Genomic DNA, 25,061 nt, shown 5'->3' with positions numbered 1-25,061 from the left:
TAAAATATACATTTTTTAAACGAAAAGTATAGCTGAACAAACTATGATTATTATTATTATACAACAAAAAGCGTACATTATTGTTATAATAATATAGTCCAATGTAACATAACACATACTCTTTTTATTAAACAGATGTTTTATTACTGCATAATATATATACATATGGTGGTTGGATCAGGAGATATCTAACTAAAGACGTTCTCCCTAGGTCACAGAAAACCCAACTGCCCTTTGACTCTCAAAACCAATCTTAAATAACGTAGTGTCATCTCTGCCGCCTGAATCCTGATTGGTTTACAGGTTACATAAACAATTAAACTGATTGGCTAACTCGTAGTCACATTGAGTTTGATTGACAGTAAGATAATCCAACATAAACTAATTACTAGAATTCGCACCTCTAAGCTCTAAAGCAACAATGTTAACACCTGTCAGGGATTCTGACTGATACACGTTTGTACAAGCTATCACGTCTTACATAATATTATGTCTTAAGTCTACGACTGATACAGATAAAAGGCGTGCGGAATTTAGAAGTTTATACAACGCAGGTAATTAACAATGAAACTAATTATTAATGGTCACCCATTCTAACTTTAAACAATAGGTGTCAATATCTGTTGTGCTTAAATCTTATCTCATATAGGTACTCCGAGCATACAAGTGAGTACCACCTATCAGCTGTTACATAAGATTAAACTTGTAATTAATCTGTCTATTAGAATGTCAAAAATAAGGAAAGAATGAAAAAAATATAAAATACTGACATAGATTCAAATACAATATTAAATTTTAGGTCTCAAATGATATTGTATTACACCAATTCATAAGAAAATGAAATGAAAGATACACCAGATAAAAGCGCTATTAAATATATTTAACTTGCATACGCTTTTAAAAATCAGATTTTTTGTGCAGACGGGTAAAGTGAAAAATTAAAATTTAAATTATATAGTAATTTGGAAGATAAAATCCTTTTGCCTTCTAGCCGACAAAATAAATACCTGAAATTCCATTATTTTTTGGTCTGGAGCCATTCCGGATTGGGTCATCAATCATTTATTGTATCATCAATTTTTAGAAAATAGAAATTTCTTTAAATTGACTAGATAAAACATTGTAACAATGGACTCGAAAAACGAGGTTATACATATTCCACAAGTCTTGTCAAACAGTGACGCCATATTCTTATCTGAAGAGCATGCGCAATAAATACTATCGGTGTAGACTGGAATAACCAGATGCTAGTGACTGCCATTGGATTGAGACTTCTAGCGTATTTCGCCGAACATAACTGCTTTGAAATTAGAGTAAAAACGGAAACGATTGAATGTAAATCAGTTTATTTACATTCATATTACATTATTATATACGTTGCGACCCATTTGTGTCAATTTGTAAGTCCCAAATATTAGCGATTTAGCTCCTTTAAATAAAAGGTGTCTAGCGTAACATGTGTTTCGGGCATAGGTTTCATCAGTGACATGTGAGACGAGATATCGCTCTACGAAACTTCCTAGTGTCTTTTGCAATTTGTTTGGGTTAAGAGGTTATCTCTCCCCGCCCATGAGTAAATAATAATATTAATCTAATATATAAACCTCACAAATTTAACAGATACAAATAATGTACTTGTTATTCCACAGGTAGACATACATTGAAGGGGCCCAAGGAAGGAGACGCAGTTGCTTTAGAGTTTGTCCGACACCTTTGGGTATTTGCGCCCATTTCCAATGAAATAATCATGTTGTTCTGATGCTCAACTAGTATCAAATATATACTCTTTAAAAAAAAGTAGGGGATATTCAGAAACAATACAAAACTGCGGAAATGCACTGCTGTTTTTATTAGAAGTAACCAGTATATGTTAATAACAGGCCAATTCCCTACACATGAATATAAACATTTAATATGGGCGGCTTATCTGACCGCCCCATTTCATTCGCAAATAGATACACCGTCAAAAGTGAAAATGGACGTTTTTGATTTTTGGTCTTAATAATGAGTAATTGCTCCACCAAATCCTCAGACATTCAGCAATTCGTCGTGGCATGCTCCTAATCAACCGTTCAATCACGATTTGGGGCAATCTGACCCACTCCTCTTGCAGTGTCACGGTCAATTCTTGCAGTGTTGTCGGTTGACGTTGACGAACATGTCTCTCGATCAAATTAAACGTAACACATTAAAGCAAAGATACGCTAAACAGTAAATCTTATGCAAGAACCGATAGGAAAGCAAACATGGATAGATAAACCAGCACGCGGCAGTTTTCATCAACCCTTCCTTGAAGTGTCAAATTTGACATGTATGGCGCTATTGCGTGTCGCATGTGCAGCTCAGTGGTTCTGTTGGGGCGATAAGTTCTTCATCTATGAACATACTCTCAAAGCATGTCAAGTGTCCATGACTATTTATCATATTACAACCTGCATAGGTATTTGCATTTTAATATCCCGGGGATCACGTGGCTAAGTGGGTAAGACGCTAGCTCGCTAGCCTGGAGGTCGGGTGTTCGATCCCTGCATTGGCCGAGAAAGTTCATCCAGATTTTCCGGCGTGGTTCTCCCTTGTCACTGGTGCAGAACGGAGGGGCTGACAAGGAAAGCTGTCTAGTCGTTCGGATGGGACGAAAAACCGAGGTCCCGTGTACACATTGGCGTGCACGTAAAAGATCCCTTGGCAGTTGGAATTCGATATAAGAGTAGGCCGTAGTGCCGCTGCCCGGGCAAAATTTCCCTCATAGCACACTGTATGGCGTATGCCCGTCTTCATTAGCCCAGGTTAGGAGCAGAACTGTAGGACGTTAAACTCCATTTCATTTCATTTTAATATCCCCTACTTTTTTTGAAGAGTATATCGTGCCTGAGATATTTTACAAATCGCCTCGAGCATGTTCCACACATCTCAACATTTATCAGCTTTTTGTTCAATCTATAAAAGCCTACATTCCTACACAAAGTTTTGTTTAGTCAAGTGAAACAAGAAAATGTATAGGCTATAAATGGAACAATACACCTAAATGTCGACAAATACGTAAAACTATGCAAATAAGATATTCCTATGATATGATTCAACCGAAAGGTCCTATATATGCATGATATAAATCTACATGCAAGTTAAACGAAACGCATCTATCCATTTTAAATCTTGCGTCGAGCTGAATAAATTATGTGATTTATAACATCTACGGGTGGTTAACAGTGTATAACTAAAAACTATGATTAGATCTTTATTGCCAACATTTCAATGTAGCTTGAATGTTCTACACCTTGTCTATTGCATCTAGATGTTTAAAGCGCTTTAACAATATATTCATTTAAGTGCAACTATGTCATTTCGGGATTAATATACCACATATTACAAGTTCACCCTGCACGTTTCAAGTCAGTAGCTTGAAGCGTATATATGGTATTAGTGTCAGTGGCTTGTAGCACGAAGTAACAGTATATTGTCGCATACATAATATATTATGTCAACGCTTGGGCGACATAATATATTGTGTTGACGCTAGGGCAGGGTTAGGGTTAGGGTTAGGCTCGAGCTGTTCCTATCTGAAAGCTGAAAGAAAGTTTACACACGTATCCCAGAAATGGTTTATATAATTTTAATTTCACACGTGACGGTTGATTATAGGCCTACTATTTTCTAATATTAACAATATAATCTTTTACAATTGTTATCGGTGCCATCTTGTTTTTTGTTCATGCCTAGTCACCTCCATCCTAGTTCCAAGCGTTGACATAATATATTATATCGCCCAAGCGTTGACATAATATATTATGTATGCGACAATATACTGTTACTTCGTGCCACAGGCCACTGACACTAATACCATATATACGCTTCAAGCTACTGACTTGAAACGTATCGCCTGACAAGTTATACCCAACGGAAAGAAATGACAATTAATGAAAATTCCACCATTTTGAAAGAAATGCCCGCCATCAAATGAAAAATACATTTTTAAATTGATGTATGTCAAATTCGATTTTTCGACACACTTCGCTTGCATAACCACTCTGTGTTTGAGGAGTTTAAAAATAAATTATTTATCCTACCACCACTGAAAGACACTGATTACGATATAGCGCTCTCGATAATTCCTGAAGAACGCCAAATTGAATTATGTTAATCATGTAATTTTGACATGGCCGATTTTGAGTATGATTTTGTCTGACATATTATCATTAAACCAAACTGCATTGGTTTCTTTTGCAATTTTTTTAGGATAAATTAAAACGTTTGGTTAAGTAAAGCTATATGACGCCATGACGTCATAGTTTTTGTGGCGTCATAGTTGGGACCCAAAATGGCGCCTGTAAATGAGTTGTCGTAACTTTCCCTATACAGGGCTTTGGGCAGTACGAACCATAGAAATATAGACTAGAATAGCAATGACGTCTTTTACCACAACGTCATAAGTACGCCATCTTGGAAGTTGTATGACGTGAAAAGTAAACACTGCAACTCGCGCTATATAGTGCAAAGCGCTTTCTATTCTTTGCGTCTTTATGATAGTGCAGCCTATTATATTGAAATATGATCGTGCGGCAATTTTGTTTTCACATTTTTGTTACAATTTCTAATGAATGTAATTGTTTAAATAGTGTCAATTTATATTATCTTGCACGTACGGTTATTTCATCATTTGGCGCAGAATTTGTGGAATTTACCAAAGAATTTAATTTGTTGCGAAAGAGTATTGGTTTCTAAAAAGTTTAGTTAAATACTTACAATTAAAATCTTGTATCAGATTAGGCCTAAATTCTTTGAACTCAAGACATTCATTAACGATATTATTTTATATATTCAATATATAAAAGTCCACTTTTATTGCGGCAATCAATTGCATTAAAGAAATGTCGCACGGCAATTGAATTTTAATCATAAATAAAAGATAATGAAGTCGTGAAAAAGCAGGCCTGCATTCCACAGTGTTTTGCTAACCCAATTTACGAATTATTCAATATATATTTATTGATATAAAAACGAAAGCCCACAAACTTTGTTCCACGTACATTTTGTCCATAACCCAAGAATTCATAGAATGATGGGCCAGAAGTTTCAGCAGAACCGGACACAAATGATGGTGGGAGGATCCACAAACTTAGTACATATTTGACGTTCTGTGTAAAAGTCAGGGGTCATAACCCAAGGTATATGCATTAAATGCTTTGCCCATATTTTCGTAAAGGGGAGGCCCTGGGTTTGGGAAGCCAATAATTGTTGCAGATCTGAGCAAAAACGTGCGACACTGCTTGAGCATTATGATTATAGTATTGAAAACTGCATTGAGGCCACATATTATCTATTTGACAGGGGGCGCAAAATCTCTATACCATAAAGTAAAGCGTATCATAGCACTAAATCAAACTCATATGAGATCTTTGGGATATACATATACATATTTAAGTTTCATCGAAATCGGACAAAGAAATTGAGACTGTAGGGTGTCCACAATCACAAGTGGAAAAAAATTGTGAGACAAGATTAGATACCAATCCCAATTATTATGAATGCAGTTTCTCCGTTCACAACCATAGATATAATTTTTCGAAGTACAGATTTTTCGAGGTACGTTAAAATAGGCCCCGGACCTCATACAACTATCACACATGTTTTGGTTAGAAATATCTTTATGGAATTTACAGGCTTAATACAAGGAGCATTGTGGCTCAGTGATTAAGATTTTGGCTCGCTTAAAGTTCCATGTTCGATCCCTGTGTTGACCAAGATAAGTTCACAAGGAGCTGAACAGTAGGCTCTAAACCATATTTTATTTCAACAATAATATAAATAATAGAGGTCTTAATTAGCAGTGGGAGGAAATCCCAGATATGGTTCACAATCAACTAATAACATAGTCAAGAAATACAATGGTTCATTTTCAACAATATACCATAATTCAAGTTGTAACTTAAAGATACATTATAGGAGAGTTGATAAAGAGTTGGCAGTTCCTGCTATACTTAACTCGCGACCAAAAAATCTCGTTTTAAAAACACTGTAAACTCGATTGTCATTGTTACCGCTGTAACGATAATAAAGAAAGTCTTGATTATCCACTTTTGCAGTTAATCATGGATTATGTAACATTTCTGGCCTAAAGAAAGTCCTGCAATTGCAATAGGCAGATCTAGCTCGAACAAAATGTATGTTTAACAAACATGCAATAACAATAAACTTTTAGTTACACATGGTACGTGTAATAACAACAGACTTTTGGTTACGCATAGTATGTAATAACAATAAAGTTTTAGTTGCACATACGTGTAATAACAACAGACTTTTAGTTACACATTGACATAGTATGTAATAACAATAAACTTTTAGTTACACATACGTGTAATAACAACAGACCTTTAGTTACACATAGTATGTAATAACAATAAACTTTTACAATAACTTACACATGCATGTAATAACAACAGACTTTTAATTACACATAGTATGTAATAACAATAAACTTTTACAATAACTTACACATGCATGTAATAACAACAGACTTTTAGTCACACATAGTATGTAATAACAAACAAACTTTTAGTTACACGTATCTGTTATAACAACATGTCGAATGCAGGTTCCATATTCTTTACTCTGCGTGAGTCGTTGAATTTCTTCTCTGAAGTTTCCTTTTATGTAGACAGGGAATAAGTCCATGGCCAGTACATGTATATCCAAAACCTTTCAGTGACTCGGAACAATTTTCATGAAAGTTCGCAAACTCTTGTAGAGACTTTGCATCGTTAGGTTTTATCTTCTCCCATGATTCCAATTTTTTGATGTAGGTTTCACAAATTGCGATGGGATTACCGTATTCTTCGTCAAGTTTTCTCATGGTTTTTAAGAAGTTATTCGCAGAAGGGATATGACGGTTGCTTTATATTAGCCTGCAGGCACCACCAGACGTGTAATCGGCTAGATAACTTAAAAGTTCTTCCGGGTCACTGGTCCTTTTTTCGAAACAAATCTTGAAACTGCTTCGGCATTTCTGGAATTGTAGGCGGTCACCTTTAAACACAATAGGTTTGAGGGGAGGAAAAGTCGTTCTAGCCATTAATTGACCAATCGATGATGAAACTTCTTCCTTTAAAAAGGGGATGTGTGCTCTTGACCGCATTTAGTTACCGTTATCGGAATCGGTATCACTGATTCTCTAGTGGGTTCTTCAAGATCTACAATTGATGCTGTGTCGGGATTTTAAAGTATTCAAAGGAGTTTCTATCGCTGTGAGCAATTTGTCAATGTTCTGTCCAGTAGAAGAGAATGCCGCCCTTGCTAATTTGTGAACATCTACTTCTGACATTTGCGATGGAGAGAGTATTCCTGGTGGTGTGTAGTGCTGTCAGTCTGTCGGTTCTTCCATTTTAAATTTGTTGTGTCACGCACCGGGCTGTAGAATACAGTTGACTGGATGACTTGGTTGTCGAATTAATTCGGGAAATGTTAAAAACTGTGGCTACGCACTCGGTCTTTTTTCTGAATAAAAATTATGTCTGTGTGTCGATCTTTTATTGAGGTGTCATAGACTGACCAGTGGTTTTCTACAAAATATAAACAAAAACGTATGTGAACGATGTCTGATCTAATTCATTGGAAGGGTGGGGGGTAAATATTACCAATTACGAAATAAATAAACAAATACCACGTCATGACATGTTCAAGAAATCAGGAAATATGATTACATGTACTTACAAACATTGCTTTCCCAAAGTCTTGGAAATAGTTAAAAAGTTGTCAAAACTTACATAATTCAAGTTTTTAATTTTTAATCTTTGGGCTGTCAAGAGATCACGTTGTTATCTATAGTTATTGTCTCGAATATGCATGCGAGAAAAACCGTGTGCGCGATTATCCAAACAGGAGTAAAATTATTGATTGCGACAATTAAAGGGACGCGACACCCACAATTCTTTTATTAAATAAAAGTAGAAGTTGTGTACATTTCTATATAGATTAATCTGTCAAGTTTGTTTTCTTATATAGATATAAAAAAAAGAAGAAAAGGTTTACTTAAAATTAAAATAGTATAGGCCTAGGCCCAGTAGATCTAGGCCTAAAATGAATAGAAAAAGCTAGAGTTAACAATACACTCGTTTAGTACCACTGCTAGGCTACTCTTCATATGATAAAGCAACCTCTCTTCATTTAAAATTTAAGCGTAAGATTGGGCCTATTCCTAATTTCCGGATTATAGCTAGGCTATATTGTGTATGAGTCTGGCAGTACCGGTATGTGAAACCTCGGCATAATGTTTACATTTGTATATTAATATTATATTTGTCAATAGGCCTAGATGTATAGAGTTAGCGGGAAAAAATTAAAATAGTATAGATAGGCCTAGATTTAAATGAAAATAGTATAGGCCTAGGAAATAGGCCTAAAATAGAAAAAGCTAGAGTTAACAATAGACTCGTATAGTACCGGTACCACTGTTAGGCTATAACACTTCATATGATAAAGCAACCTCTCTTCATTTAAAATTTAAGCGTAACTTCATAATCGATATTCATTGGCCTATTCCTAATTTCCGGATTACCGCTAGGCTATTGTGTATGAGCATGACGGTACCGGTATGTGAATTGTGAAACCTCGGCATAATGTTTACATTTGTGTATTAATATTATATTTGTCAATAGGCCTAGATGTCTAGAGTTAGCGGCAAAAAATTAAAATTAAAATAGTATAGGCCTAGGAAATAGGCCTAAAATAGAAAAAGCTAGAGTTAAAAATAAACTCGTTTAGTACCACTACTAGGCTACACTTCATATGATAAAGCAACCTCTCTTCATTTAAAATTTAAGCGTAACTTCATGATCGATATTCATTGGGCCTATTCCTATTGTGTATGAGTATGACGGTACCGGTATGCGAAACCTCGGCATAATCATAATGTTTACATTTGTATATTAATATTATATTTGTCAATAGGCCTAGATGTATAGAGTTAGCGGCAAAAAACACCACCACATTAGAAAATGTAATGCAATTTGTTAGATTTGTTTGTTAAAAATCTGAGTTTAGAAAATAATCTATAACTAATTAATAATTATTACGATTCACGTCGATTGCTCGGTAAAATTGCACTAAGCCCTAGTGGGTAGCGTAGAATGATTTGGCTTTTCCTAACCTATTTAATTAAATGTTCATATTTACTTGTGAAAACTAACACCCTGTGCTTTCGTCGAGGGTTTTTTGTGGAGAAAACATCCAAAAGCAAAACACTGGAGTCCGCGCAGATCGTTTTTCGTGTGTGGTTGAGTGGACGGCTCCGAGTGATCCGCCATATTGTTTACACTGACTAGACCTTCCAAGATGGCGCCTGACAGTCGCGTCACCAGACGTCAAAAGTCACGTGATTGCTATTCTAGTCTATATTTCTATGGTACGAACTATGAAGTGTTTTTGTGTTGACGTCATCACTTCGTGTGATGTCATTGACATAAGCGGCGCAAAGCCGTATATATAAAGTTGCGACAACTGTGAAGCCAGAAATTCCATATGACGTCATGAAAATATGATGTCACGTGTACAGACACCATTTTGAGACCGAAATAATAGCAGAGATTTCACTCTGTGATAATAGGGCCGCTAAGTCTCGTGGCAATTTGTTCGGTAATCTACTTCGGTGACACAACGTCAAAATGGTGTTATGTTTTGTGTATGGTTGTAGCCACCGAAGTGATAGGGAGAGTTGTAGTTTCTTCCGGTTCCCCCCAAGTAAAAAAATTGTTGTGGGGTCGTTTATCAATATCAAGGTAGGTTACTTTTATAATCAACAATAATAATTGTAATCTAACTAATATTTATAAGTCTTAAATCGAAAAGTCAACACTCTTCCGCCTGCGCTAATAATAGGCCTATTCAAGGTTATTGCCACTTTTAGTTTGTTTATTTTACGGTAATGACCTTGTTATAACCGGAAACAAATTATTTCCCTTTATTTGCAAACACTACCTGTCAAAAGACTAATTATCAAATCGTATATTTTTTAGGAGATCTGATAAGACTACCTACCTCTGAAAATGGCAGGATATGTTCCTGTCATTTCAGAAACGGGAGTAAAAAGAATAATCCGGCTTATTTCCCTCATAATGAGGGTAAACTGTTTAAATACGGAGATCCTAGTACGATACGCATACAGTAGGTTTTATTTATACATTTATTAGGCTCATACGAGTAAAATAATACCGTTACTTTATTACATTTACACGAATTGTTATACTATTGAGACTGTAGGTTCAGCAGTAATACTTGCTAAAAATAATTTACTGTTTTTATACGGGTACTTGTATTAATGTATAAAATAATAGTAATTAGTATATATGAACCAAGAGAAAACAAACCCCTGCAGAGAGTAATTTAATAAAAATATTTTTTTAAACCAAAGAGGAAATGCTTTAAAGACTTACTAGAAGAGGCTGCTGTCGAGGATGTTGCTACGACTGATAATGGGGAAAGTATATGCAAGTAGATAAGATTAGAATTTCACAATCATGTACTGCAGGCCTACTTTAGTACTTACTCTTACTGTTCACTACGTTTCTCGTAATGTAGGCCAACATCATAGGGTAAAGTAGTATTCTCATGGAAAATAATTTCTGTGAAATATCTGACACACTCATCAAACTGAGATATTATATTTCTGAAAAACATGTAAGTGTACCGGTATTCCATATATACTATTAAAAAAAGTAGGGGATATTTGATTTTGGGGGCATAATACTAAAATATGCAAATGACTACGAAAAAAGTCACTATAGAACCTAACAGAAGAAACATTTCCAGTTACATGTGACGCCCAAACGCACCAATAGCTACCGCATGGAATGCAGGTGATGCTTGGGATCATCATGGGGGTCCAACCCAAGATTTGCACGACTCTGACTTTGAATGTTACAGTCATCGTGGCATTGAATTCCAGGGTGGAAACATCAGTTTAATTGTTTTAGTGACCAGAAAACAAATTTTGATATGCGTCGGCTTACCCAAAATGAAAGGTTACGTGCCCTTGGCATGCTACAGATCGGCACAACACAGGCGGTTGTGGCGCGGACGATGAATGTTTCTCAGTCTGTCATAAGCAGGCTATGGTCCAGATACCGTGATACACAATCTGTACAGGACAGACCACGCTCAGGTCGACCAAGGGCGACAACTCAAGCCCAGGATCGATTTATCCGTACCTTGGCCTTGAGAAATCGTGTCATCACAGCAAATCAGATCAGCGCTCGTCTTCAAACAGACACTGGTGTGAGAGTGAGTGGCCAGACGATTCGGAATCGACTGCATAGGGGTCTCCTTCGCACCCGACGTCCTCGCGTGATCCCTTATTTGAGAGATCATCACATTCAGGCAAGACGTCGTTGGTGTAGGGATCGTCAACACTGGGATAATCGACGCTGGAGCAATGTGATGTTTTCAGATGAGTCAAGGTTCACTGTTGATTTTTTGGACAGACGTAGGAGAGTGTGGCGTCGTCGAAACGAGCGCTTCCAAGACGTTAACGTCATCAGACATGATCGATTTGGGGGTGGTTCTGTTATGGTGTGGGGAGGCATCACTGTTGCTGGAAGAACGGCTTTACATGTTGTTGCAGGGCGTGTTACAGGCCAGTACTACCGGGACAACATCTTGGCAGTCCATGTTGTGCCGTTCGCACGACGTCATGGCCGCCGTTTCATCTTCCAGGATGACAACGCAAGATGTCACAGGGCCAGGATCGTTACAGGTTACCTCCAACAACAGAACATCACCACATTACCTTGGCCAGCACCGAGTCCCGACCTCTCCCCCATCGAGCATGTCTGGGACATGCTTGGACAGAGGTTACGTCAACGTCAACAACGTCCTGCCAATGTCCAAGAACTTGCTGCTGCGTTGCAACAGGAATGGGACAATCTGGACCAAAATGACCTTAGACGTCTCATTAGGAGTATGCCACGTCGGATCAATGCTTGTTTGGCAAACAGAGGAGGATTTACCCGTTACTGACTTGGTTGTGATGCTGTGGTAACTTTGCTGTTTGACCCCGGGTATCATTTTACCCTTATAATGGTCAGTCTGTGCCTTACTTAGTCTAACGATCATTTGGAATAAATCGATGAATGTGAACTTCATTTCATTTTGTCATTTGTTTCTTCGTCAGTTTCATTAGGTGACTTTAATAACACTTAAAAATCAAATATCCCCTACTTTTTTTGAATAGTATATGTCACATCACACTGATCCGCAGTGAATATTCGCTAGGCCGCGACAATCACTGATAAGGATGGCATCGATGCGACTTAATGAGCCACAAATGTTAACTTTTTTCCTCCGACAAATTAAATTATATAAAACATATTTTTTTATGTATCAGAAAAATAAATAAAGACGTTTGAAGTATTTTTTGGTAACAATTATTTCCTATTTTAGTGTAAATGGGTATTAAAATGGACATAGGTACAGTATTCAACAATCGATTGATTCATATGATTATTCGTTTTTATATCTATTGTTATGTCGAATCAGCACGATCGTTGATATTGTCGATTCAATAGATTGTTCTACCCCTCATACCTACTTCATCCATGAACTATATCGGTACGATCTATACAAGTGTCGTCGAACCAGTCGATCCAGTCAACCCTTCCCCGAGTCTGTAATGTCCTCGCACGATCGTATCGATCGAACTCTATCGATACGATCTATACATGTTTCGTCGAACCAGACGATCCAGTCAACTCTTCTTCGAGTCTGTAATGTCCTCGCACGATCGTATCGATCGAACTCTATCGATACGATCTATACATGTTTTGTCGAACCAGTCGATCCAGTCAACCCTTTCCCGAGTCTGCAAGGTCCTCGCACGATCGTATCGATCGAACTCTATCGATACGATCTATACAAGTTTCGTCGAACCAGTCGATCCAGTCAACCCTTTCCCGAGTCTGTAATGTCTTCGCACGATCGTATCGATCGAACTCTATCGATACGATCTATACATGTTTCGTCGAACCAGTCGATCCAGTCAACCCTTCCTCGAGTCTGTAATGTCTTCGCACGATCGTATCGATCAAGCCCTATCGATACGATCTATACATGTTTCGTCGAACGAGTCGATCCAGCCAACCCTTCCCCGAGTTTGCAAGGTCCTCGCACGATCGTATCGATCGAACTCTATCGATACGATCTATACATGTTTCGTCGAACCAGTCGATCCAGTCAACCCTTCCCCGAGTTTGCAATGTCCTCGCACGATCGTATCGATCGAACTCTATCGATACGATCTATACATGTGTCGTCGAACCAGTCGATCCAGTCAACCCTTCCCCGAGTCTGTAATGCCCTCGCACGATCGTTTCGATCGAACTCTATCGATACGATCTATACACGTTTCGTCGAACGAGTCGATCCAGCCAACCCTTCCCCGAGTCTGTAATGACCTCGCACGATCGTATCGATCGAGCCCTATCGATACGATCTATACATGTTTCGTCGAACGAGTCGATCCAGCCAACCCTTCCCCGAGTCTGTAATGTCCTCGCACGATCGTATCGATCGAACTCTATCGATACTGTCTATACATGTTCCGTCGAACCAGTCGATCCATTTAATCCTTCCCTGAGTCTGTAATGTCCTCGCACGATCGTATCGATCGTACTCTGTCGATACGATCTATATATGTTTCGACGAAATAGTCGATCCAGTCAACCCTTTCCCGAGTCTGTAATGTCTTCGCACGATCGTACTCTATCGATACTATCTATACATGTTTTGACGAAATAGTCGATCCAGTCAACCCTTCCCCGAGTCTGTAATGTCCTCGCAAGATCGTATCGATCGAACTCTATCAATACGATCTATAAATTTGTCGTCTATGCAGTCGATCCAGTCAACCCTTCCGCGCGTCTAGACTGTCCTCGCACGATCGTATCGATCGAGCACTATCGATACGATCTATATATTATGTTTCGTCGAAACAGTCGACCCAGTCAACCCTTGCCCGAGTCTGTATTGTCCTCGCACGATCGCGTCGATCGAGCACTATCGATACGATCTATATGTTTCTTTAAACCAGTCAATCCAGTCAACCCTTCCTCGTATCTAGACTGTCCTCGCATGATCGTATCGATCGAGCACTATCGATACTATCTATATATGTTTCTTTGAAGCAGTCGATCCAGTCAACCCTTGCCCGATACGATCTATACATTATTACATTTACGCACTAAGTACACCTTTCTCTTAGTGCATATAGGTCACAAGTCATGAATTGTGCCCTTTGTACATAACCAATTTCATTATCCTCATTCCACCCTCTATTAAGGCAGTCTTACCAGCAATATTGCTAGTTTTCATGAAAGAAATATACTTTTTCCCCAATTTTCTCAAAAGTAAAAAAATGGACATATGCCCTTTGTGCTCTAGGCTCTTCATTTGTCGTCTATCCAGTCGACCCAGACAACTCTTCCGCGGGTCTAGACTGTCCTCGCACGATCGTATCGATCGAACACTATTGATATGATCTATATATGTTTTGTCAAACCAGTCGATCCAATCAACCCTTTCCCGAGTCTGTATATAATTTACATTTTCGTTATCATCTTTAAATCAACATCCCATTATGGTATAAAAAAAATCCAAAAAAAAATCATGGTCCTCTACACAATACGTGATATAAAAATACGGTGGCTTGAATTCGATATGCACCATCTGAACCCATGACTGACATAAATGTAGTTGACAATCGAACGAAAATAGACACTAGTTAATTTAGACTTTGAAACGAAAAACGTTGTACTTGTAGGTAACAAGGGGTAATCTAAGACCCAAGAAAAAAAAAAGGTTTATTCAAATACGATCAAATTACAGCTATTTGAGGTATTAACTGTGACGATATGAATTTAAAGGTGTTTTTGAAACCATACAATTCTACACATAACTTAATTGTCATTTCCATGTATAATCCCGTCTTTTGATGGGGTTGGTAGGATACCTAGATTACTAGAATGACCAAAACAATATCATCAGTAAGAAAGATTCAAAATACAAAGCTAGCACCGAGCGCAGAATAGATTAGACACTTTTAACAAGAAAAAAATTGAAAGGAAAGTCGTAGAGGATCCACAAGACCCCCTGTGTACGGTAATGTAATACTCGTAGTTTCTAGTCAAATGATGAATGTTGCCACTGCCTCTCTTCCATTCTATTTACAGCATAATACTCGACATTAAGTAGCGGACAATGTATAAAATTCTCTCCACACAAGTATGAACCAGTTCCTCAAAAACGTTAAGGATATGCTCGTGGGGTCCCGAAATACCCGCTGTATACGCGCAAGGTTTAAAAAGCATCTTTATCTCCAATTTGCTCCGTATTCTCCTTGTCACTGAAACCTACAAAATATAATTTAGATTATTGATATTAGTTCGAAACGATAAGATTGCATTTTTGATAAAATGTAAATGAATAAAATTTATTTTAAGGCGGGTCAGGGTAATATATTTTGAAAACTTACATTAGCCTTGAATATCAATTGTCTTATGGGTTGGAGTCGAGGTATGGGTAGGTATGAGTGAGTTGTTCGTTTTTGTGACAATCTTCACACTGCAAACCAATGACAAATTGTGATATTTAACATCACGCGATCCAAAAATTAAAAGGGCAGATTATACATTTAGATATTTGTAGTTCTGGTGTAACAACGAGGCTTTGGGATTATGTTGGATCTTTAAAATAAGGTAGTGTCAAAGGCAATTAAATAATTAATTTGTCTTACCACGAGTCCCAAACTTGTATTTGTCAGTGTTTATGTCCAGCTTTGTCATGAGAGTCTTCTCGTTTTCACCTAGTTCGCAAAATTTTCTCTTTTTGAAACCAATGCAGGATGTCTTGTTCAGGGCGTGTTGCTTTTCGACGATGTCGCCCAGTCCGATTTTACAAACCTGCAAAACAATTAAATATGTTTATATCTTATAGAAAGTTTGAATAAAATATCTAATAAAATAATTACCGTATTGTTCCGAAATGAACGTTTTGTATATATTGAATAAAATAATAATAATAATCATACACACTTTAATTTTTATTTGGTATAATTCAAAAAATGAAATGAATATTAATATTAACCTCCTTGAAAAAATTTTCTGCAGCCCAAGTAGGGAATTTGTTATTTGTTATTGGATGCATTCACCCTGTTCTCTTTGGTTATTGGCGGAATCAAAGCATGCCTGCATGCCAGTGCCGGAATGATAATTTTGTCTTCATCTTCAAATTCCAAAAGCCTTTTTAGTTTTTTGCTGGATGTTTTGATGATATCATATTTTTCAGTATTTTCTGAAATAGTTACAATTTAATTGTTATTTTTTTGTTGTTATTAAACTACAAAATAATTTAGTAGATTAATAGAGTTCATTTTTTTTATGAATGTAAGCCATATGAAATACACTCTATAATTTGAATAATATTAATAGACCATAAATGAAATGATTTATGTTATGCAGCCAAGAATCTGCTCTCTGGTGCATGTCCAGCATACTCAGTTATCTGCAAGATATTTATTGAGCTTTATTTCTTTAATTCTTAATTGTTTCTTTCAATATTTGTGATTTTACCTTTTTGGCTAATAATATCATATACTTCTGTGGGCTGAACATCGGGCAACATGCTGAATTTAGTATCAGTAAAATAATGCATTAACTTGATTGCTTTAGTTACTGTTTCGTTAGAAACAGAAGTAGTAGACAAATGTAGCGTTATATCACCATCTATAACATCTGTAAATAAATAATTAGATCAGAATAGGCCTACATATGATAAATCATTTTATGAACATTTTAAGTTTATAAAAATAAAACATTGAAATTTCCTCTTTTAAAATATGCATTTATTAGATAACAGCGGCAAGTATTCTTCGTAACCAAACTTATTGTTTGTATATTGCATATAAATACATGCATATTAAATCTAATATAACTTATGATATCCTAAATTGACGACAAAGCGATTACAAAGGATTTTCTTAATATTATTACTAGACTCACTGTCATTAGGGGTAGAGGCATTAATGATTGCAGTCAGAATTCCAGAAAGTCTGATAATATAACCTAAACTTTTCGACAACACCCCTCTTTTATTTTCGTCTTCCATGTATTTTTGACGCATTGGTAAATAATACTCATCGTGGTATTGGTTAAACGTTGTTGTTGCCTCCTTAGTAAACGTGTATACTAAATTTTTATTTTTATGTTGTGATATTATTCTTCTGAATATGTTTTCAATTCCAAGTTTTTTCGTCTTCTGGCATTGGTATAACATAGTCGGTAGATGTATAGAGAACTTCTTTTGGACAAGAAATTAGATACCTAAAGAAAGACAGAAGAATATTTAAAAATTTTATTACCTAATAAGCTTGAAAATTAAATTGCATGATACATGTGGTAATAACATACAGACACATAACCGTGATAAATATTAGTTGTACATATGGAAATAGAAGCAGATGTGAAAATTGAATCAACAAAAAAACAAAAAAAAAGAAGAAAAAAATCTAGCTCATATGAAACAAATACTATAGGCTATGGATATGGTTAGCGACAGAATTTTGGAGTTTATTACAAACCTGTCATTAAAACCATCCCAATCTTCCTTGTTCATCATTTCTGCAAGAATTAACGGTTGGATCATTCCAGTATGGTTGAAATGGGTTTTTGGTAGGTGGGAATAACCGGAATTCTTAAAATTACGGTCCCATTGTGATCCCCCATTTAAGTTTAAAAACTGTTTACGGTCTATGAGACTTCCACCTGGTTTATAATATATCTAGGCACTGATGTAGAACTTTAATCTCTTCATAAACTCCAATAATCTAAAATGGTAATTTATTAGAATTTTATCTGACCTATAGGCCTAAACAAAAATAATATAGGCTTAAACAGAACTATTTGTATAGATTTAGTCTATTTATTTTGTAGAAATATTATTATTTAGATTACATAAAATAGAGTTTAAAGGGTGTACGACACTATTCTTTGGAATGCTAAAATATACGAAAATTGTACTAGAACTAGAAGCCCATATTTATATTAAATTTTTTAAATTCTTATTGTATTTTATAATCAATTATGTTAGGTGAAATATTTGAACTGTCCCAATTGAACGGTATTCGTTTCCGTCCATTCTAAATGTTGTTTTTTTTTAAATTAATAATATATTTTGTCGTTTTTGAACCACTCATTGTCTTCTATATTTCTTTTTTTTTTTGATTTCACCCAAAACCATAGGCATAAGGTAGGCCTACAAGAATTGTGTACAGATTTTAAAATGTTCACTGTGTCTTGAATATTGGATATTTTGATTCTATATTTTCATGGCAAGAAAACAACATCAATATTGTTTATATGGACCCATATCAAGTTCTAATTCGTGTTTTCAATTTAGAGAATATTTATGGAAAATACTGTCACTGAGTTAGATATGCTTTTTTTGTAGATCTAGGTTAAACTAATGACTAAACGCCAAACGTTATAACCAACAACATAACAATAATAGGCCTACCTGATAGTTATTCCTAAAAAGTACACTGTGAAGTTCTTCCATGGAAAAGACATCTATCAATAGTTGTGGTGGTATTTTGTTGGAAATAGTTTTATTTCTGTTTGTAGGGGTGTCAATGGTGATAGAATTATTCAGACTTTGTTCAAAAAATTTTCGGTGCTCTTCAGTTTGAATATTGAATATTGAATCTTTTATTCGTTTTAGTGCTGGCGATTTTCTCTCCCCCTTCGATGCCGCAACCATTGTCCATATAATTGGTGGCTCTTTCCATTCCGAGTGGAAATGTATTTCGGTCTCAGCACCCATGAAACCTGTAATTAATTTGATAATGTTTAGGCTTTCTATAATTAAGGTTAATTTTACGTAAGCTTTAAACAGCTATGTTACTGATACGATAGTAGGAATGAAATGATAGCCTAGATAAGGTCGCTTTTATTTTTTTAAGATTGATATGTATCTGACTGAGACAGAAGACCCGAATTTAAATATTAATATTAATTAGATCTAATCGTTTAAATCCTAAAAATATTGTAAAAAAAATAAATAAATAAATTTACCTGCACATACAGACAGAAACGGCACAAACAAAAACTCTTCGGGGCATCCCACCGCATCACAGTTAGCTTTTAATAAAGAATTAATGTAGGAATTGGTCAGTTCCTCCATTCCTGGAAATTTAACTTTGTGTGCTTTTCTAAATCTGTCACGAAACAGCTGATTAACTGAAGACATCTTGATTACGTTAACGGTATAGCAATAATGATCAGGTTTTCGAATTATAGAATTTAATTCCGTTATGCAAATGACGTTGCTTTGTTTATGCAAATGACGTTGCGTTGTTTATGCAAATGACGTCAAATGGTTTATGCAAATGACGTTACATAGTTATTGGGATAACGATGCATAGTGATAGAATAACAAGATAATTTGAAGTGGTGGCTGTTCGTTTATTCTACTAATTCTAGGTTTGGGTTCTGTGGTTTGGGATACATTGTGTTAATGTGAGATTAAATTACAAAGAAGACCTAAACTGATGAAGAAGATTTTTTATCTCACACTGGTAGATATAGGATTGCAGTAATTTAGGATGCGTTTTGAAATTAGTTATTCAAATTTAAAAGCTTTACTATTTGCTAATCATCATTTTATAGAAGGAACTCCAAATAGGTGGTTTTATATATCAAAATATGTTTCTACAAATTCTGTTTCCATTGAACCGAAGGTTTTTCTTGGAGAATTGTGTGCTAACAAGAGATCATTAAAAACATTTTTGGCAACAGATGAACAATTGTGTAAATCAGTTATTGATTTAATCAGAGACGAGTATAATTTCTTGTTAACTGATAATCTTGAATGGGACTTAGATCTATTTAACAGCGTTGCTGGAAGTGAACGAAACGGGTTTAAGTCAATTATTTTAAAACCAACATTTAATAACTGCTTATTATGTAATGGAAGAGTTGTAACAATTACAAAACCAAGTTTCCCTTTTATATATACAGAAAATGGAGTGTTTGTCGGTGCCAATTACACTTCTGAATGTCGTAACTGTGAAGCAAAGCCTAGATATAATGTTTCATTTTATACAACTGCAAACGACGACAGAAAATGTAGATTCTACTATACAAAATGTGACATTAAAAGTAAACCAAAATTTTTTTTAAGCTCTTCACAAACTGGATTTTCGTGTAGATACCTGGAACTTTGTTCTCACGAGATACGTGTTATCGGTGCATCATTTGAGTCAATGGCGGAAGTGTATAATGTTTTCCATGATTCACAAAATATAAACAGTAATTATCTGTCTAGTTTTAACAGAGGAAGTGGTATTAATGTGTATGAAATGAATCCAGCACGATTAGAAGAGGCATGGTTTATGTACCGCATGCAAGAAATATGCGGTAATGATAGGTTGGAGATAGAGAGAAAGGCATCTGGACTAGTTAATATAGAAAAAGTATGCGAAACAATGAATGAGGTACGGTAATCCATTACAGTAACTATTTAACTATTTAGTAATTAAAGTTAAATGTAAACGTTTATAGAAAGTATGAAAACAAAAGTAAACGAATAGCCTAGATAGTAGTCTTATGTCAATATACCATTTTTGCTATATTTTACTGTTATTTATATTTTAGAAATTAGAAAATTTACAGAATAGATGGGTTATGCATACCTGTGAAATAAAAAGATGTGAGGAGGGTTACTGTACAATTGATGGAAATGAGAAGTTAAGAAGGAGTATATGTTCTGAAGGTGGCGAAAAGATTTTAAATGAAGAGGGTTTAACCATAAGAGACGTGTGCATAGAAGATCCTACATTTGGTGGAAAATTTAAAAAACCAGAGAAGTGAGGACTTCGATATTTATGTATATCTAAATATGTTTGATATCATTACTCAAAGGGGTCCACGATCTAATTATGAACTATTTACAATTATATATGAACCCGAAACATTTAGTACGGTAGTACTAAAAGATAATGCAGTTTTGTATAAAAGATAATATTATTAACAAGTTTATTAATTATAGGTATTGCAGTCATCACACAAAAACAGATGTAAAAGGAGTAAACACAAAAGATGAGAATAAAGAAAAAGATGCAATTGGCATAAAAAGAACAAGAGCTAGTTATTTAGGTTGTCAAATTTATCGTTATATATATTTTTTCATTTTGCTGTTAAGATGAAAGTTCAAACAACATTTAATGATTTTTTGAAATTTTCGGGTAATCTTCCAAAGTGCCATTTCTTCACCTTGGGCCACCTGTTGCTTAAATTATTTTGAGCCACTGCGGCTATAAAGTAAGTGAGTACGACGCTTGCTTGTTAGCCTATGTCGCGGGTATGCTCTCGGTATTGGACGAGAAGGTTCGTCGGGATTTTCCAGTGGTGCAGGATGAAGGGCTTGACAAGGACAGCTGTCTAGCTGTTAGGATGGACGAAAAACCGAAGTCCAATTTTCACATCAGCGTGCAAGCAAAAGATCCCTTGATTGAATTCAATATAAGAGTAGGCCGTAGCGCCGCTTTCTGGGCAAAATTTCCCTCATCACACTGTATGACGTATGTCTGTCTTCATTAGGACGAATATCCCATGTACAAAAATATACAGCTTATTTTACTTCTTATGTCGTGTGCTTGGAACCACCGTCGCACACTGTTCACGCTATTGTTAGTGTCTTACATTTTAAAATTATCAATTTTTGAAATGTATTTTAGAATGTGATGAAGAAATGGAAGCAAAGATATGAGAAAATTAGAAAGGGAAACACACAGCTGCAAAGATAAAAAGAATTTAAATAAGTTCTATGATACTTCTGCCGGAATGTTTTTTGCCATTAGGCCATGTGGCGTGATCGTTAGCTGCACAGAGATGTACACACATGAGTCACTCACTCAAGCTTTTGTATTTCTAAAAAAAGTATTTTGTAGAAATACTGAAACTTTAAGTCGATTGTCTTACTTAGGATATGATAGGTCATGTGAATTAAAACCTTTTATTAAAAAATTAAACGACTTAGAGGTTGATGGAGCAGAAGCACTAATAAAATCAGTTGACTATTTAGTCGATATCTTTCATGTAAATAAACGCACAAAAAGATGTTGTATGCCCTTGAAGAATAATGATGAATGTGAATTTCATCCAAAATTAGAGAAGTTTTCTGTTATTCACGGAGCGAATACAGAAAGCTGTGAACAAGCTTTCAAAAAATTAAATAGATTTAAATATTCAACTAGAATGATGACAAGGCACAAAAGAAAAGCATTTTTTATAATGATAAATAACGACCATAATAATAATATACATGAAAAGAATAAATACAAAAAAACATGAAACTAAGTTGTGTATTTGATAAAGCCTGTTATAAATCTATCTTACTGTTAATAATATACTTTATTTGATTTGTAAATTATATAATGCTATAATATTTAGGACGTTAAAAAGGGCATTATGCAAGAAAGTATTAATTAGACATTTATTAACATGACTAGTTTCCCGGCTCAGGGTAACGTGAAATTTTCAGAATGTTCCCTTTAAATTATCTGTCATCTTTTTGTGTAACCGTTATTAATGCCGTTTTAGTATGTTCTTTTATTTAGCACAGTGGTTTACAGAAAGCTATACTGCGACGTATTGAAAATATTGTTTAATGGAATGGATGTAACAAATATGCCATATTTTTAATAATGAAATGATATATTTTACTTTAAATAGTTAATGAATTTGCATTTCATTTCTTGCGAATAAAAATATTACAGCGTTTTAAATTTCTCATCTTTTAGAATTGTGCATGAAGTTGACAGTAACGAAATCCAATTATTTAATTTGTCCAAAAATGCTTTATTGCGTCATTGTAAGTTGGTTTGTGTTGGATGTATTCGCTACAGGATATAGTACAATAGGGGAATTTGGGGCGCTTGATTTTAAAATATCACAAAGCTCCATTAAGGCCCGGATGTCGATATAGTTGTCAATCAATTGATTGTCTTAAGTACAGCTGTAGAGCACCCTCAGCGACGAGAGAAAACACAAAGCTCTATAACCTGTTCAAAATATTATGGGGGAGATCCCCCCCAACCCCCCCCCCCCCCCCCGCCACAAAAACCTGTTCAAAATATTAATGGGGGAGATCCCCCAAACCCCCCGTCCTGGTAACTATCCAGAAATTCTAAATACGTCTGGGGGAGAACCCCAGATCCCGCCAATCTAAAAAACGGCCTTTGACGAGGGACAGTCGAGGCCTTTAATTTTAAAAAAAATGCTGGGATCGAAATTACAAATCAAGTATGGACGGTCATAGAGTTGATTGGATCAATATCATGTGTACGATCGTATACGATCGTATCGATCGTAAACCATAGTACACGGCTGTGGAGTTGATTAGATCGATATCATGTGTACGATCGTATCGATCGTAAACCATAGTACACGGCCGTAGAGTTGATTAGATCGATATCATGTGTACGATCGTATCGAGTACACGGCCGTAGAGTTGATTAGATCGATATCATGTGTACGATCGTATCGATCGTGTATGATCGTATCGATCGTGTACGATCGTATCGATCGTAAACCATAGTACACGGCCGTAGAGTTGATTAGATCGATACCATGTGACGATCGTATCGATCGTGTACGATCGTATCGATCGTAAACCATAGTACACGACCGTAGAGTTGACTGGATCGAAGGATGTGTACGATAGTAACGATCGTGTACGATCGTATCGATCGTAAACCATAGTACACGGCCGTAGAGTTGACTGGATCGAAGGATGTGTACGATAGTAACGATCGTGTAAGATCGTGGTGGTGATAATATGCTCCATTGGATTGATTCGACATTAAGAGTTTTTGCAGAGTTGATTGGATCGATACTAAAACACACATCATTACGATCGTATTGGGTTGATAGGGTTGATATGATTTGCACTATGAACGAAACGAGTTGATAGGGTTGACACAGTTGATACAATTGATATATTTGTCGAATCAATCGATTGTCGTATACTGTACCATAATGTTAAAATGAGTAAAAGGCGCCATTCTGCTCGAATCAGTAACGTCTTATGTAAACAATGCACGCGCCATTGAGCCAATGATTGACGCCGCGTGATATGACGTCATGTGTTGAAGGCAGTCATCTTTTACAGAAATATTAGAAGATGACGTCAACTTGAATAAAACTGCGATGGGATTGTAAATGGCACCCTAGATTTGCCCCCCCCCACCATATTCACAGCTTCTAAATCTGCTACTGGCCCATATTTCTATATCAATAATTCCTATGTGATTCCAAAGCATGTCCATAGAAGCATTACAACAATATACTATTTACTATCATTATCCAAACACTTGCAGAGAGAACTAAAGAGATTTATATGTTTGTTTCTTTTATTTTATAACATAATGTTGTAATAATGCCTCCATAATATTTAATAATACCTACATTTCAATATATTTACAGGTGATGGCTGAACATAATTATACTGTGAAATGTCATTGTGAGAATCGCATTGGCAGCATGGAAAAAAAGCCAACAGTGAGGCTGATGTCCCTGGCCAAAATCCAAAAGAAATAGATGACACATATTAATAAATCACACATTTATCTTTGTTCAAAAGTATCAAGCAATCAAACTATACACCAAGTTTCATCACTCTCTATCAGATAGAATCAAGATTATCTTGTCCCAAAGCATTGACCAATGAAATTGATTAGCTCTGCTTAGCTTCAGCTCGAAATGATAATCATTGAACTCACTCAAGACATTTATCTAATGAACATCTACATCAAGTTTAAACATTCTACCTCAATTAGGAGAGTTATTGTGTTCCAAAGTCTCGACCAATCAAATTGCTTATCGCTCTGCTTACCCTCAGCAGAAAGTATTCATAATCGAACTTAGTTAAGGTATTGATGTAATAAAGCTATACACCAAGTGGCCTCACTCTCACTTAATTAGAACTTAAGTCATCGTGTCCCAAAGTATTAACCAATCAAATTTCTT

General features: G+C 35.8%; 1 protein-coding gene across 2 annotated transcripts in view; it reads left to right on the top strand.

Annotated features, from left to right (window-relative positions):
- Positions 1-271: 271 nt before the first annotated feature.
- The window catches only part of LOC126825693 (galactose-3-O-sulfotransferase 2), a 95,144-nt gene continuing 70,354 nt past the window's right edge, over positions 272-25,061 (top strand). For both annotated transcript variants that reach the window (XR_008787653.1, XM_050555460.2), the window contains exon 1: positions 272-554. The gene's annotated coding sequence lies outside the window, so the exon portion shown is untranslated. The remainder of the gene's footprint in view (positions 555-25,061) is intronic.

The sequence above is a fragment of the Patella vulgata genome, chromosome 1 (assembly GCF_932274485.2).
Source record: "Patella vulgata chromosome 1, xgPatVulg1.2, whole genome shotgun sequence".
Taxonomy (NCBI): Eukaryota; Metazoa; Mollusca; class Gastropoda; family Patellidae; genus Patella; species Patella vulgata.
Note: the sequence above shows the minus strand (reverse complement) of the source record. Positions and strands in the feature narration are given on the sequence as shown.